This window comes from Limulus polyphemus, unplaced genomic scaffold (assembly GCF_000517525.1).
Source record: "Limulus polyphemus unplaced genomic scaffold, Limulus_polyphemus-2.1.2 Scaffold5567, whole genome shotgun sequence".
Classification (NCBI taxonomy): domain Eukaryota; kingdom Metazoa; phylum Arthropoda; class Merostomata; order Xiphosura; family Limulidae; genus Limulus; species Limulus polyphemus.
This window is the reverse complement of record NW_013671177.1, coordinates 9,950-24,266: the sequence shown is the minus strand read 5'-3', so window position 1 is coordinate 24,266 and position 14,317 is coordinate 9,950. Positions and strand designations below refer to the sequence as shown.

Sequence of the window (14,317 nt, the reverse complement as noted above, 5' to 3'; positions counted from 1 at the left end):
TCATGACGTGTTACTAGCGTCACGTGACTTCCGCTATCGTAAGATACCAATAAAACAGTTTCACTTGCTTACTAACTTTTCTCGTGTGTACAGCACCTTTTCTCTATTTCTTCATTGAACGATAAACTGAATATTTATAAAACATAACCAGCTGATTAACAAACTTGATAACTCAGTAATCAGTCTTCCACTGTAAGAGACTCACAAATTCTATCAATAATTGTTTTATCATGACTCATACTTTTATACTGCTCAAATCAGAATTGAACGATATAAATGTCTAAATTAAAAAAAAAGTATAATCTATAAAAAATAAAGTATTCAAAATAAATAGAACTCAAAGTAAACTGGAATGCAACTGATTATACAGTTTATAAAACTCAGAATGATCATGAAAGAAAATTACAGTAGCTGGATGTTATTGCACCATCAAAACTCTAACATATTATAGCCGAATAAAGATAAAGTGAGAAATATATTACTAGATTTAATCACTTGGCAACTGAAGATTGAAAATACAATATTAAAACATTTACAAATCCAAATTAGTCTCGTTTGAAAGCATATTATCCTCAAAAAAAGGAAGAATAATGCAAACCAAAATGTAAATGTTACAATATATATAGTGTGCTTCTAGAGAAATGACAGAAGGTTATCAAGGCTCTCGAAAGATCGATGGCTTTTGGCATGTTCTTTTGGAAAGTCCCTTCTAGCTTTGTTCCTTTCTCAAGAGATATGTTGCCTGTTTCTAGAAGTGGCAGTTCTCCACATGGAGTTGTTAATTTTCCAAAATGATGCGTTTTACTTCAGTATTTGATCTTCATCAGAAACAAGGCCTCAGTCCATTCTGCTTTCTTAGCCTGACAATATCTGATAGCAGTCCACAACCTGTTAGGGGAAATCGTCTACAGAGCTAATGAGGAAATTTCTTCTGGAGGAGGACTTCTACAATCATTGGTTAGGATCCTTTGAGGGTTTGTCCTTCCTTCTTTTGCTCCATGATAGTCATTTAAAGGTGTGGGAACATAGTACACGGATTAGAAAGCTTGTGTTCATCTTTTAGGTGCCTTAATACATCTCCTTGTCTGGTGGTACTGGTACTGCATCTATTGATTAGGCTACAACATTCTGTTGTTTGTTACTACCACCTTTATTTCGATAGGAAATGGCAGGCATTGGTGAGGTTTTACACATTTCTCCTGATAATGCTAGCCACTGGTTCTAAAATTGGAATGGAAAATTAGTGAACTGTAACTTGCAGATCCACAGCCCCTGTTGCTGCAGACTACAGAGGGTCCTCTTTGATGAATTCAGATGCCTTAAGGTTCAGCTCTTTCGCATATGTTAATGGAAAGGCACTTAGAGCTTCCAGTTCAGTTAGACGATCATCTTCCATTGTGTTTCAATGGTGAGCATGCTCGTTTTCTCATTGTTTAAATCTCAAGAACAAATAACCAGTGGTCAAATGATAAACGGTTGACATCTTTTACTTTTTCAAATAAAACTGTTTAGTAGTTAGACTTTCGTTCTATTTTCATTACATTTATAACAATTTAAAAAAAATCTGTGATCATGCGTGATGACAGTACCTGTCTTGGATGTGTGTTGTTCAGCTTATTGTGTTAATAACCCCGATGTATATTTCTTATATTTGTGATTATGCAGGCAGTTATGTAAAGTAGCATTATTCACGTTCTATAGTTTATTATGGTGTTATCGAAAATAGTATAGGAGGTCGATACACCAGAGAGAAGCATGGTGTTGATCATATACATACATTTTTTGTGCTATAGTGACCTATTTGTTCTGTGGATATTGTATTTATGTTATGGTCAGGTGAAAAGTGCCTGATAACCGATGGTCTGTGTATGTTCATAACTGTAGAAGTAACTCAACATCGTCCTTGCTGGAAAAATGTGGAAAAATCATTTCATGCAGAGATAGTTTCTACGACAAAAGTTGCCTATCTTATCCTTTTTGATACATTGTTTTGTTTAATGTGAAATTGTTCTGAACTTAAACAAGTCTCATGGTATCTTTGGCTCATCAGTGTACAGTTTGAGATTCGTCTCAAAAGTTCTTTATGATCCAAAACAATAGTTTTTACTTGATCTAAAATTTGACCAATATTGATATCCACAAACTGAGTTTGACATCAGGATAAGTTTTACTTTCAAGAAGATCATGAATTAAAATTCACAATGAACTAATCTTTGATACACTTTGTATAAACTTTTCATAAACTTATTAAAATCACAGGTTATTGATATTTATTCAGTAATATCTGCATCAGAAATGTTGCAGGGGTGAAACATTTAGAGTGAAACATTAATTGTGAAAGCAAATACTAGAAAGCCCCATCAAGAAAAAATAAAAACTCTACCCCACTTACTTTTTAATGGACAATAGACATTTATACAGATGCGAAATGGGGAAAGGACGTCATTTTTACTCAGTGTATTTGTATGAGTCTGTTGTTATAGAACAGAAGAACAAGCACTAGCCATAGCCAACTAGCACCTTTGGCTTTGACGTCAAGTAGGCTTAGAATGCATGAGCCAGGTAGTCTTCAAATTGAAGCACTAGTTGTATTTATCAGCTGGATTTGCAATTCTGTCAGATAAAAACAATATTTATACATGGAGTGTCCAACTGATAAGAAAACACATTGATCCACAATATGGGAAATCTTAGGTGGAACTACTGAATCATGAAACTTAAACTTTTCTGTGCTCAGCTGCAGAGTGGGTGGATAGTTAAGAGCTTATTGAGGTCCTCCAATATTTTATCAATCTTTCAGGAAGTAGTCTGACAGAAGTACCACCATTTTTTTTTATCCAGCTGCCACCATCATCAACATCATTGAGACTCATAAAGGAATGAAATGCATTCTAGCCACTGACCAACATCTTAAATGAACTTGATCTTCCTACAGTGAAGTACTGGTGCAGATTCTGCCAGTCTTAAGCTGCATTGATCATTATTTTTTGGAAGGAAGATAGGCAAAGAACATACGACCAAGAAGTGACCTCTGGGATCACTGATGAGTTGCATCAAGAATATGAACATTAAAAAAGACCCCAAAGAACTAAAGACACAATCTAACAAGCTATGCAAAAAGACCACAGTTCTGCTGCCAGTCTGGAGAGCCTCATCTTCTCCTTTAAGTGCATTGAAACTTGTGCCTATTTCATTCTTATCTTTAGTTATTTGATTTTTTTTTTCTATTTCGCCTTACTTTGTTTCAATTTGACTAATTGGTAGTTTTAATTTAGTTTTTCTTTCTGTTAAAATCCAAATTTAATTAAAATTTTTATTTCCCATTGTTTATTTATGTTTCATTATGTTTTCTATTTTCGTAATGATTAGCTTGGTATTTCGTAATTTGTTTTAATATTTAGGTCTATGGTGATTATATTTTTACAGCCTTACGTATTGTATATATTAGTATATTTATGTATGGTATTAATTTATTTAAGTGTTGTAAGTTTTAATGTATTTTGGTTTTGTAATTTTGTTTTTGACATGTTTACTTAAGATTTTTTGTGAGATCACGATGTGAATGCAGTAAAGTTTGATTTGGCAATAAAATGTAATTTAAATTCATTTCTAGGACGAATTAAGAGATAGGAAGATATAGTTCTGATATGTTCATGCTATAACTATATCTTTCTGTAATTGGAGATTATGTATATTATTAAATTTTGTAAAATGTTTTCGGTTTTAGATTAGAAGGAGAAAGATGATTTTATTAATCAATTCTAAATATGACCCTGGAGCTAGTTAACTTCTTTAGTGACCACGGGTGGGACAGCGGTAAGTCTATGGACTTACAACGCTAAAATCTGGAGTTCGATTTCCCTCGGTGGACACAGCAGATAACTCAATGTGGGTTTGCTCTCAAACAATATACAAATTTATTTTTAGTTGTTATCAATGTAAACCATCTTTATCTTCTAACTGTTTTTTCAGGTGTTAGTGACTACTAAGTGGACCGTATAAGGTTGTGGACCTGACATCATCTGAAACTATAGTTGTCACAAACCAAGTTTGTTCTGCATGTGTTTGGCTCAACTAGTTTTACTTTTGAATATAGTTTTAGCCAGTCTTCAAAGAGACGAGCGCGACGTGGATGCAGCTTTGATAATATTTTTGGCTGGTCTTCAGTTTTTCACAGTGAATAAATGTACTTTGACTTTTAGTTATTCTCGGTTACATTTTGTTGAGTATTTCTATTTTTTAATGTCTTTTTTTTTTTTACTTACATTTCTACTTCTTCGTCATTTCCTTTTAGACATCTATTAAAGACTGTTGTAATAGTTATCACAGAATTTGTCTTCTTCTTTGTTACACTAGTCTGTTTTGTCTATTTTTTCAAGGAGTTTGGAATTTCTATTATGTGTGTACATTAAAATAAATTGAATTTTTCTTATTTTTCAAATAGGCATTCTTCTTCTTCAGCAAGTGTTACTAGGAGACACATTTGTGAACTTCACAAATAGCCATTGGTAAACATTTAAACTTACATTGAAAAGCAGAGTTTTAAATATTTTATATCAGATCCTAAGTTCCTTCTGCAATTTACTAATGTAAATTAAAACTAGAAAAAAAATGTTTACCGTTACTGTAGAAAGCTATGATATTTATGATTTATAAGTTTAGTATTTATCTTTTTTATTTATGTATTTAAAGACAAAATCAAATGATATTAGTCTATTTCAAGAAGCTACAGAAGTTTTACTACAATAAGATCATAATAATCGCAGATAGTTTATGAAAATATTGTTGCATTTGACAGTACAAGTAAAAACATCTGTTAAACTAGCAATATTGGTATATCAAAGCAAAATGGAAGGTTTCCTAAGGTTCCCTTGAACGATTCATTTCATCAGCAAGAGATGGCGGTATAAGTACTTCGTCAATGATGTGAACAACTCCGTTTTTTGCATATGAATTTCCTTTCAAAACCTGCTTATCATTCACAGTGGGATGCTGTAAAAATCATAATTACATTGTTTTTTATATACTCTATGAGAAATAATTATGGAAACACGCATGTGATACATAATTATTAGTCACATATTAACTGTAATGTTTAGAGATAACAAAAGAAAAACAAATACGTTTTGAAATGTATTTTCTCTACCGCTTCTATTGTTAACAGTACTAGTTTCACGCACCTACTTCTTAATTTCCTACAGTTCCTACTAAAACATCAATATTATCCTCAATCTGTTGCATAAATAATCTTTATCAGCCAAATTTTTTATTTCTACGTGATTTTCATGTGGTGTTTCTATCCTAGGAGCTATTAGTGCATTCACCACTACTGGATATAATATCACTGCTTGTACCCTTAGGAGTAGTATGCTTGGGTGGCACTGTTGGCCAGTGAAAACTGTTAACACATTGCGTAAGGATTATGAGTTTACTCGTGTTTTGTGCAGAGCGTCTTTGTGTGCCATTTATTAAAACGTTGAGTTTGAAAGGAGTCGGACGCGTTTTATTTTGTCTATAACTCAACTATATTTTTTATTATTTATTTGAAACTTGCAGAGTATGTACAAGAAGACACGTAGTAAATTTTTAAACTGTGGTATCTTGTAAAACATTTTCCTATATGGAGTGGAACTGCATAAATCTTCCATATGTATCGCGTTTCACTTCTTTTCCCATGGGCAGTACAAACTCTGCAGGCTCTGGTAGGAAATTTCTTTTTTCCTGTAGATGAAATGAACACAGGATTATGCTGCTTCATGTCACCAGACAGTCTTCCTGGGGGATCTTTATGTGGGACTCTGCTTGTACCTTCAAATGATGGACCGGGTTCGTTCCTGTCTAGTTCCAGTGAGCCTTCTTTCTCTTTGTCAGTAATCCATTCTCTTGCCATAGAGAGGAGGAACTGCTTATATATATTTTTTTTTCTGTTGATTCAGGGCTTTGTGGATTATATATGAATTGAAAAGGCCGAAATGTATTAGATAAAGTACAACCATTTTTTTCCATTTCACTGTTTTCCTGAGAATGGTGAAATATGAGAGATACTGATTTGCATGATCAACACCTTTCACGTGGCCATTGTATTGGAAAACACACACAGGTTTTTAAATTTCTTTTCCACTTGTTCTATTTTTCTTTCCTGTGGTAGAAACAGATGAGTCATGGATGGTTGAAACCATTCTCACTTCTTTCTTGTCTTTCCATATGAAAACGAGAACATCACCTTTTCTACATAAAACAGTTTCACCTTTTTTTCATTGTTGAAACTTCAGCCTTCAGGCTTGGTAGCAACCCTCTATTCACTATGATTGTTCCGCAGACTCTTGTTTTATGTTCTAGAAACAGGTTTGCAATGGAAGTACTGTTGTAATAATTGTCCTGGTAAATGTGGTGCCACAATCCAAGATTGGGAACAACAACTGAAATAATAGTATCTTTCAATTTTTTCCCTCACCAGTATAAATCTCCATGTTACAAATACAACCCGTGTCACTCTCACACACCATTCTCACCTGCAGGCCATATTTTACTATTTTTGCAGGGTTGTATGTTTGGAATCTTAGTCGTCCTCTCCATGGAATCATGCCATCATCCAATGACAACTGTTGCTTTGGTTTGTATAGTGTCCTGAATTTATCGAGGAAATAATCCAGTACTGGTTGAATTTTGAAGAGCCTGTCTGAGGACTCATCCATTTTCTGATTATCATTGAAATGCCAAAATGTCCAAATCTGTTTCGGCTCATTGTCTGCAAAAATATTGGGCTAATAAAAAGAGGATCTATTGACTAATAATATTTCCAGTTATCTTTCCTTGTCTGTCTCATTGGTAGAATAAGGCCTAGGAATTTCCTCGTAGGTGTAACTTCAGACCATTGAAATCCTTTAGATGACATTTTATGTTTCTCTGCAGTTTGATTATGGTAAACAAAACATTTCGAACAAGTCATTGCCAAACATTAGACTTTCGGTTTCGGATGGAGTTATAGTGACCCCTGGATTTCCTTCAAACATTTTCAAGTTCAGTGGAATATCTATTTCTGACCAATTATCATTATCACAACAGGAAAACAAATCACTAACAGGAATATTTGTAGAATCATCATCACTTTCTGATTCAGAATCAGTTGAGAACACAACAACTTTACATATCTTTGTAGTTCTAACAACGGCACTTTAGCTAGAGTCACTATCAGAATGATCCACAAACACATTCACATCAGAATCTCCACCTTCACTTGCAAGATCTGACAAATTATCATCAAATAGTTCAGTAATTATCTCGTCTTCACTCAACACGTTACGTTTTCTGCGAGAAGCCATTTATAAAAAAATATGGGTATTGGAAGTAAAAATAAGAAAAATAATAACTGTCCGGAACAAAATAAAACGCGTCCGACTCTTTTCGAACTCAACGTTTTAATAAATGGCACACAAAGACGCTCTGCACGAAACACGAGTAGACTCGTGACCAGTCCGCAATGTGTTAAGACGTGGCTGTACTCTGGTGCATTTCATTTGCATACTAGAGTGCAGGAATAATTCCGTAATGTTTTCATTTTATACTCAAACCAATTATTTCAATAATTATATCTAATACTTTATATAGTACACATATTAAATGTGTTACATTTAATGTAATTTGTTGTTATGCTACACTTCTTTCATTAAGATAGGAAACATATACAGTACCGGCTATAAGTTTGAGTACAAACACAAAAACTAATATTGCGATATAAAACTGTTGTGTAAATCAAGATTATTATTATAATATACATACTTCACAATATCCAAACTGGAGGGCAACATTCTTCGAAACTTTTCAACACGAAGTCATTTGAAAAATTCTACCAGTGGCACAGCGGTAAGTCTGCAGGATTACGACGCTAAAAACTAGATTTCGATACCCTTGGTTGGCAGAGCACAGGTAGCCCATTGTGTAGCTATGTGCTTAACAACAACGAAACTAAACTAAACCAAGCTATTGAAAACATCCTAAGAAATATATGCGGAAAGACAACCTATACATGGAGTTAGAATCACCAATAGAACTATTCAAAGGCGGTTGCAAACAAACAAAACATGATCTACATGTGAAATTTGCAGCTAAAAGCTTAATATTTTATGTATGCACATGGTCAAATGTTTAAAGCTTGCAAGGGATCTTAGACATTGGAATAACGAGTGGGTTAATGTACTACACACTGACGAAACACAATGAGAGCTTTTGCCAGGAGTTGGAACTAGGAGGGAGAATTTTAAGCAAGAGTGTGTAAGTAAAACTCTGAAATATGGTGGTGAGAATTTTTCTCTGTCCTAGGAGCAGGAGATACTGTGAAAAAGGAATTATACACAACATCCTTGTTCTCCACACAATACTCAGTGGAAGACTTTAAATTGGCTCAGACTCTGAATTTCAGCAGAATAATGATCCAAAACATATTGTTTAGCTAAATAAGATGTATTTGGAAAAGCAGGAAGGGGCTGGCGATACAAAAATTGTGAAAAGGACATTTTCAAGTTTGATACTAATGTAACTGAAACATTTTGAAATATAGTTGCAAATATAAGCCAACTATTCTTGGAATGTTCTAGACGTTTGCACAGCAGAAATAAGAGGAAATACCGAATGAAAGCCTTAAAAATTTATATTTTCAAATGACAGATGGCGTCATATGATTAAGAATGGTTTGTTTGTTTCGAACTGGTGTATGTAAGTGTTTTACACTCACAAAAGAAACTTATCATTCTATAGGTATTTGAAGAACTTAGCATTTCGCCACAATTCTTCGTATTGTTAGCCGACACTGGGCAGCTTGTACATAATTGAATAAATAGAGTTGTTTAAACATTTGTTTAACAACAAGTAAAAGCTTGGAATGGTCTATTCTTTCATTGTGAACCAGACTAGTTTCGGAGAATTCCACTCCTCATCAGTGACCCCTGGACACTACTACCAAGGAAATATGAGACCAAACCAAGCCTCAAATACCTATAGAATGATAGGTTTCTTTTTTGTGAGTGTAAAACACTTAAATACACTATTCATTTATTCTATTTATTCAAGAATGTCTCTCATAATTATTTTCATTTATTATGAATGAAAATGTATTTAATATTCCAAATTAGTCTTAGTTTCACTGCGTAAACTAAATAATAATAATAATTATAAATACATAGGCGGTGTTAAAATTAGTAGTGTAATAAATAATGTTATTAATTCTTACTGTAAAAATCTGATTTGTAAATGACTAAAAATAAAATTGGTAATAATTAAAATTCCCTTGCTTAATCTGGTTCATACCATAACAGTTGTTGTTCATGAAAATTGCTTTATTGTTTGGACTGGGCGTATTGAATTCATGAAATATCTTTTACCCTACAGGCCTACTGCATATTGGCAAGTGATTTGTTAATGACAACAACTAAATTTCCAGAATTGTAAGTATGTCAAACAAACAAACAGCTGACATATCCAACGTCACCTAGACGAGACTACTATATCTGTTGTATCCCAGACGGCCTGAGGAGCTCTGGTATTGGCGAAAAGCCTCGTCAGCACTGGATCTATCAGCTGTAGTATGTTTTACATACTTACAGCTCTGGAAATTTAGTTGTTGTCATTAACAAATCACTTGCCAAGATGCAGTAAGGTGAAAATATTTTGTGAGTTCGTTACGCCAATCATTAGGTCACGTCTAGTCCTAACTTATATAAAGATACACTGATACAAGTAAACAACAGAAATACATACGAGACTTATGGTTGACATCACTCACATAGTAATGGGCGTAAACATAGAACAAATAAGGCTAAAACACAAAATATTTTATTACGACACCTACTAGAAGTTTATCAAACAAGTGACCTAAAATGTTTGCGCGTTATCTTGGGGGAGGGGTCTATCGAAACACCTTCCCTTTGTTCAATCGAACATAAATACATGTGTTATCAGATTTGATGACCTATATAGACTACCTATTACTTACTATTTGTTATCACTTAAACCCCAAACAACAACCGCTAATGAACATAAGGATAAGGTTCACCTTATTGACAGAAGGATTAAACTGAATTAGAACCTGTGGTTAGGGGCATTTCTACACAGTATAAATTTTATATAAATAACATTTTATAAATATTTATTCCAAAATACGAATATTCTAAACCAGTGGTTCCCAACGTGGGCCATATGGACCACGTCATGTTTCTAAGGGGCCACACGTGAATTCTGAGTGGGCCACCGAAATCCCCACTAAGCGCCTATAAAATTTTATCAGTAGAAAAGCAGCCTTTTCAAATAAAATATACGATTAAAGCATCACTTTAAATAAACCTTCGTGTCTTATAAAGTAATTATTCTACGAATATGTGTAGTAAAATTTAATATTATGTGTATTGATATTTTTTACACTTAACTTCATACACTAATATAGGGGTCGGCTGCCTAAAGACACAGATTGTATAGTGTACAAAGCATTGAGGATCTACATGTTACAATCATCCAATGTTCATCTATTATTGGCTGGTAATTCTTGTTTTACCCTGTACTTAGGCTGTTTAAAGGAACCCCAGATATGTTTAAGAAAGCTAACTTCAAGGGTTAATGATAACATCGTTTATACTATAATTGTGAGATTTGTTTAGCTTATGTAAAATACAAAAGAAACAAATCGACTTTTCTATACCCCTACGACATTCACAGTACTTTATATAGTATCCTACAAAGGGTTTGGGTACAATATACCTAGCTTTTTGTATTGTAAGCTGGATAGAGAATAATGATAACAATTACAAACGAACCGGGCCGTTTTGAGCGGATTTTCTTTTCCTTGTAAATCTAACATGCATACAGTTTTGTGAATTTTTATATGTGTGCAGCCTTAGCAGTCAATAATAAAGGTTTTAAAGTATTGTTTGAACTGAATCTGTACTGTTTAAGATGATTGTTGCCCGAACGTTCTATTAGGGTTTTGTGCAATTCCTTGCGATCCCTACTATGAACCACTATCGTTGTTCGTGATTATCAGCTAAGTTTACCGTTACATTAGTTTAGTTAAATTGGTTATATTTAGTTTACCTGTCACACCAAACATGCTCGCTCTTTCAGCCGTGTGGGCGTTATAATGTGACGGTCAATCTCACTATTCGTTGGTAAAAGAGTAGCCCAAGAGTTGGCAGTGGGTGGTGATGACTAGCTGCCTTCCCTCTAGTCTTACACTTCTAAATTAGAGACGCCTAGCGCAGATAGCCCTCGTGTAGCTTTGCGCGAAATTCAAAAACAAACAAACAAATAAACCTGTCACATCACGCAATGTACTACTCTAAGAATACACGAGTGAGAGGGGGGGGAGAAGTGATGTTATACGTTTTTAGAAAGGCTACATATCACATTTGACTAGTTGTTTCCTTCTTGTTACATTTTAACCTTGTTATATAATTTTATAATTATTTATTTATTTATTGTTTTAGTGCCTTCATGGGCATTGAGTTTGTTTATGCCTTGAGAAAGTTGATGAATCCAACCTGACTCGACTTTTACAAAACATCTGACATTAACTGTCACACTTAACAAGTTAAATATTAAGGGAGACGTACAGTTTCTTTGGTTGTTAGGGAAAGTTAGTTTGTAAAGAAATACACAACTAGAGTTTGCCGTTTTATTTATTTATTGTTACTTTAATGGGCAGGTGGTTAAGGTGCTTGACTCGCAATCTGAGGGTCATAGGTCAGAATCCCCGTCCCACCAAACGGAATATAATTAGTTTTATTTTATAAAGATTGATTGGCACAGTTAGCTTAGAATTTGTATTTAAGACTAATCTTAGTCTCCTACGTTGGCCGTACCTCTTGATATATTTTTGGGATTACGGCCGAAAGTATTGTTAATAGCATGCGTATCCAAATGATGAAACAGAGTATTCTAATCCTTATAAGTAGAAACGAAAGAAACTTATATCTAATACTATACTGATAGCCAAGCTAATTTTTAGTTTAGCTTTCAAGACGTAGCTTGCTGTTATCGGAAGCTATTATTTAATATATGAAATTATAACTGAAATAGTAAATAATTTTTATTGCGTAGAGTTATGCCGCCCTATCGAAGTAGGGGTAACACCACCGTAACTAAGGTATCAGTAATGATGATTCATACCTTTGGCTGTGAATACGTTGATATACACGTTACGACGTCTTGCTCCAAAAATGAAAATCAACTAAATTAACTATATAAACTTCACACATCCCATGGCTCGTTGGAATCCAAACATTCTTTCCTTTGATGTTGTCTCCAATTGCTAATTTCGTATTAATTTCCTCGAGTTTTTCGACGTATCACGCGCCTGACGACAGTGTACTATGATGATTTAGCACAAATCCTTTATCATTACGTCAGAGTCACGCTGTTTTTCTGTATCTATCTGTAACTATCAACACAATGTTGAATGATAAGTTTTATCAAATAACACGCGTAGTTACCAAAAGTATGCAAAAAGAAAGATTATACTTAAAAAGTTACAGTTTATACGTCTAATAATGGCAAACCATTAAAAAACAATATACCTAAAAAAAAAGACGACACTGTAGTAATGACGTCAAGTAATATACTCCAATCATAATTGCGAGCTCTAAAAATGTAATAAAGCAAACACTGTACGATTGTGCTTTTGTTAATTGTAGGGTTTTGAATTTGTAATATACGCTTTTCATTATCTGTTTCTTGACAATTTATGAATTATGAAAACTTACCTAAATTACTATTATCTTTGCTACTCGAGGATTATCTGCAGTAGCCGTCCCTAATTTAGCAGCGATAGACTAGATGAAAGGCAGCTAGTCAACACCACCCACCGCCAACTCTTGAACTACTCTTATATCAACGAATAATGGGATTGATTGTCAGTCACGCTATAACGCCCACATCGCTGAAAGAGCGAGCATGCTTGAAGAAGAGGATTCGAACCCGTGGCCCGCAAATTGCGATTCGAACGCTCTAACCATCAGGACATGCCAGGCCCTAAATAATTTTGAAGTTAGTGAAGGATTGTGGCCGGCATTAGTTATCGCATATATTTTCAAATACTCAAGATTGATGAAGCTTTTGAAAATGTTCAGAGGGGTTATGAAAACAAGATTGAAGAAGTGCATAAGTACACTGAGAAAGTCAAAAGTCAAGTACAAAAGGACATCATTGAAATAAAGTACAGAAAGACTTTTATGAGGTACAGAAATATTATGACATTAAGATTAATGAAGTGGGAAAACCCATCAGTAACAGAATAAAACATTTGGAAAATAAATATTAAATGTAAAGATTAAACCAGCTACACCCTTTTTTTGTATATGTCCAAGAATTCTAACCTAAAAAGTCATTTATTACAAAATATGGAACTTAGAATCTATTTGGTCTACGCCTATGACCACTACTGTTGTGCCATCTGTGACTGCAAGACCTTCTAGAACTATACAGTTATGCCACTACTAAATCTAGTACCAGACTTTAGTTGTCCAGATCAAGAACATTGTCTGATTAAGAAACTAATGGAATATGATGGTAAAGTACAATGGGAGGCATATCTGGTTGAATGCGAAATAATTTTCGAAGTGGATGAGTCGAATAGCGAACAACAAGCTATTATTTTTGCTGCATATTTAAAAAGACCAGCTTTAATAACATTAAGCAACCTTCCACCTGAGAGCTTCAACAACTATCAAGCATTGATACCTGTCCTTTCCAAAAGATTCAAAGTGACACACTAGAAAGAAGAACCTAGGGAAAGAGGAAACCTTAATCAAAGTTACAGAAGATCTAGAAAGGCTTGTCCAGTTATCATACCGAGATGCTCCACGTGAAATGATGGATTCATTGGTAAACAAGGATATGTAAATTAGGTTGAAGCAAACGAAAAGTATATCTTGAAAGGTTTATTTGTTTGTTTGTTTTTGAATTTCGCGCAAAGCTACACGAGGGCCATCCGCGCTAGCCGTCCCTAATTTAGCAGTGTAAGACTAGAGGGAAGGCAGCTAGTCATCACCACCCACCGCTAACTCTTGGGCTACTCTTTTACCAACGAATTGTGGGATTGATTGTCACATTATAACGCCCCCACGGCTGAAAGGGTGAGCATGTTTGGTGTAACGGGGATTCGAACCAGCGACCCGCAGATTGCGAGTCGAGCGCCCTAACCACCTGGCCATGCCGGGCCATCTTTAAAGGAAGCTCTATAGTTGGCAAGGGAACTTGAATCCATTATCACATATAAACTACTAAAGACACCATCTAGAAGTTATGCAACATCAACTCTCATTGATGATAGTCT

The 14,317-nt window shown here is 34.5% G+C and overlaps 1 long non-coding RNA gene across 1 annotated transcript in view; it reads left to right on the top strand.

Annotated features, from left to right (window-relative positions):
* The window catches only part of LOC111089211, a 14,879-nt gene extending 2,031 nt beyond the window's left edge, over positions 1–12,848 (top strand). The window contains exons 2-3 of the long non-coding RNA XR_002613516.1: positions 10,037–10,042; positions 12,815–12,848. This is a non-coding gene — a long non-coding RNA (uncharacterized LOC111089211). The remainder of the gene's footprint in view (positions 1–10,036; positions 10,043–12,814) is intronic.
* The last annotated feature ends 1,469 nt before the right edge of the window (positions 12,849–14,317 follow it).